At 47.5% G+C, this 3,548-nt stretch overlaps 1 protein-coding gene across 1 annotated transcript in view; it reads left to right on the top strand.

Annotated features, from left to right (window-relative positions):
* Positions 1-1,747: 1,747 nt before the first annotated feature.
* The window catches only part of LOC102495118 (homeobox protein HMX2-like), a 16,509-nt gene continuing 14,708 nt past the window's right edge, over positions 1,748-3,548 (top strand). Inside the window, exon 1 of the mRNA XM_006143967.1 lies at positions 1,748-1,862. The gene's annotated coding sequence lies outside the window, so the exon portion shown is untranslated. The remainder of the gene's footprint in view (positions 1,863-3,548) is intronic.

Genomic DNA, 3,548 nt, shown 5'->3' with positions numbered 1-3,548 from the left:
AGCAGGCCACACCCTTTGAAAACACTTTTACTCTGTCCTGCTTGACCAAGAAACTTTCATTACTTGTTCCGAACATGATATCATGACCAAATCATCTCACAGATTCGTTCAGAAGACGCTGAAGAAGTGAACACAATGGATGGGTCAACTAAAGGAGAAAGAAAAGACTGAGAGCAGGAAATAAACCCATCTGCCCATTTTTCTACTGACCATTCTCTCAAAATTAGAAAAACATGATCTTTCCTAGAAAAATCATCGTTCCAGTAGGAGAAAATGCACTTTATATACCGACACTCCACTATGAAGTCATAGAAAGAATTTTCTAAGAAATACATGTAGATGGTAGAATGATTTCATCTTTTTGAGTGAGCCACTGTTTGAAGAGAATGCCCACTTTATAATCGGAATAGGTTTGTCTGTTCTCCCATGCATCTTTAGTAAGTTAGGTGCAAAACTGTGTTTTTTATTACATTGGTTCAAAAAACATTTATGGAACATCGACAATGACCTACACTCTGGCCTTAGAAGAGACCAATATACAAACACTTAATTTCAACACGTATTTACAAGTGGGAAGCAACTATGTAAACACAAAGCAAAAGACGTGAGTATAGGCAGAAGATGGAAGTTAGGGACTTCAGCGGGACTGAAGGACAGAAGGCTAGTTTTTATAGGTTCTGGGATCTGTGAAGATATGGTTTACCTGCCAAAATGATTCTTCTTCAAGAACAAAATAGGTGGCTAAACAACTTGCAAATATTATATAAATGTTACTCAAATAAATTAAATCCGTGGCTGCCATCTGAAGAACCAAAGCATTTAACGTAATTTTGTATGGAAGCAGAGAGTTGTTTGTTTGTTTGTTTGTTTTTTTTTTTTGGAGGTGGAGGTGCCTCTGTGAAATTCCTCCTGGGCTTTCCACAGTGAAACCAGGGCAGCACGTGTTCCCTATCAGGATGCTGAACTGACACCCTCAGTTTTACCCTTTTACCTGTCTGTCTTTCAGATTGTAGCACCCTGACTTCTCTCTGCCTACCCTAATTTCAGATTCTTCTCCATTTGCACCCCCAATTAATCTCCAAGTCAATGCAAGTAACTGGCTTCACGGCTAAATCCTTCTACATCGACCAAGCACAAATGCACACGCCACACAGGATACACTCACACTTGGCATAAACACTCGCCACACACATACACACGTTTCAGACTTCCTAGCAGACACCACGTCCACGGGCTCCTAGCACACACCCGCGTATGTATTTAGCATAATCGATGTCCCTAAGCACAGTCATAGTCATCTCCACCTTGTTTGAGGTGACTCTAGGCAGCTGGTTTTTCGGATCGCCCTGGGCTAAGGCAAGCTGTGATGAATTCTGGAAGAACTGGACAGGGAGCAAGGTGCCACTCTCACTATGGCTACGCAAATCCTCCTTGTAAGCATGCCTAGAGCTTCCTCCTCATCTTAGACAAAATAGCGAGCCTGCTCTCTCCGCAGATCTTCATACTCCTTTGTGCCAGGACCTCACAGGAGCTGGGTCCCCACGGTGTCAGACTGCAGCTCTGAGGGCTTCAGAATGCCTCCGTGCCCTGGGAGACTGCGGAGCCAGCGCGCGAACTGTTTCGGATGGCAACACAGATGTATTTCTTTTATTTGGTAGTAAATAGAGAGACTGTGTGTACACCAAACAACAGCAAGACATATAAACCGCCCCCCCCTCGCTGCTGGGCACTCATTCTGAGTCGGACGCCCCCTTAGCAGTCTCTCTGTACTCCAGAGCTGAGGCTACACAGTGAGAACCCCAGACTGCTCTCTTTTGCCTCAGAGGCGGGAGATAGAGCTGGGAGAAGGAAGAGGCTAAAAGGTTGGTGGGATTTGCTTTCTCTTCTATGACTGCTCTCTGGTCAAGCTAGTGCCTGGGAGACGTGGGTGGGTTCTGGAGCATTCTGTGAAGAGAGCTGTGCAGCCTTGGACCTTCTAGTGCTTTGGTGAGGCCTCTCATTGTTGGGTCACCTGGTACAGGGCCAAGCACTCCTGCTTCCACCCCTCTGCTAGCGCAGGGCACCTGCTCTTCGCTCTAGAACCTCTATTGGGCTGTCTTTGCTGAGCGTGTCCAGGCTGCCTCCAAGGCTCCATATGCAGCTCTCAGAGTACTACTCCACGTCTAGGGGCCCTGTGACCCAGCCAGCTGATTTCTTCCCCTTAGTGATCCAAACTTAAATTTTGCAAAGCAGCTAGAATAAGACCTCTTTACTGGGCCACACACATTGGGAGTAGGGTGCAAGAACCCTGAGCAACATAGAAATTCCGGTTTGGGGGCCACAACGCAGCCAGTCAGACCCTGAGGACATGCCCACCCCGGCATGTGCAAGTGGGGTGCAGGAGCCATTTGGGCTTCAGCTCCTCTGGGCTTTCTCCCCACTCACTGCCATCCACTCCCTAGCTCTCAGGTCAGAGCCCTCCCTTGCATCTGAAGAACATGTCTGGAAGTGTGCATACCAGTGTGTGTGTGTACAGGTACCCATCCTGGTGTACAGATTGGACAATGTTGAGGTTTTGACTGGCAAATAGTTGGGGGTGGAGGGACGAAAGAGAGAAAAGGGGGCGATAACTAGGCCAGGTGTACTTTTGAGCACTGCCATAGGTCTCCGAAAGGATCTTCAATTGAAACTTGGGCTTGCACTGCCTCCTCACCCTATTCTGGGGTGTGTCAGTCAGTCTCGCTGAAGTACCCTAAAGGTCTATGAATGGGAGTGGAGATTGAAGTATGGAATCATCTTGAGACTGCAACACAATCCTCATCTTCACTGGGACTTCTTTGTGTTCCCAGAATTCCTTCCCACTCTTCCTACTCCAGGATCCTTCAGAGTATCATTCAAATGTTTGAGCCTTTTTGGGACTGGAGGCAAGAGAAAACTGGAAGCTGCAGCGGGCTTCCACAGAGAGTTCCCTGGAGGTGCACACTGGCTGTATTCACCCAAATTCCTTCCTTGGCTGCTGCTCCAGATGATTCATCCCTGGGGCTAAACTGCTTAAAGTCTGGGTCGTGGGGCTCCACAAGGATCTCTTAGCATTGGGGTGGATGGAGAAGAAAAGGAACTGGGGAAGAGGTGTAGCAGTGAACAGTGAATGAGACTGCGCAGAACCAAGTGCGTAGCGCGCAGCACTGAGGCAGGAACCCCGAGGTAGAGTCACCTGTGTGCCTCACCCTAGCGCTAGTGTCTTAAAGAAATATAAAGAATCGCTTTCTCCCGTGAGCTCCTCCGCCGCCCTTGCCCCCACCCCCCCCCGTTGGTGATGGAGTGCACGCATCAGATTTTCATCAAAGTTCTATTAAGTGAAACATAGGTTGCAGGGCACCCTTTGATTGAAACAGTTTAAATTTTAATTGTGTTTTTAATTTGACATATAGTTGCAGAAAGGAATGACACTGCGTCGCCAAGGGGCGGTCGATTTTCTTAATTTCTCCCAGAGGAATTGATGAGTCTATCAGGCCACTAGATTGGAAACCCATTAAAGCTCTCTGGTTAGGCTGTTAATTGGAACTTGA

This window comes from Tupaia chinensis, unplaced genomic scaffold, assembly GCF_000334495.1.
Source record: "Tupaia chinensis unplaced genomic scaffold, TupChi_1.0 Scaffold000113_1, whole genome shotgun sequence".
NCBI lineage: Eukaryota > Metazoa > Chordata > Mammalia > Scandentia > Tupaiidae > Tupaia > Tupaia belangeri.
The sequence above is the reverse complement of the archived record's forward strand: the minus strand, read 5'-3'. Positions and strand labels throughout refer to the sequence as shown.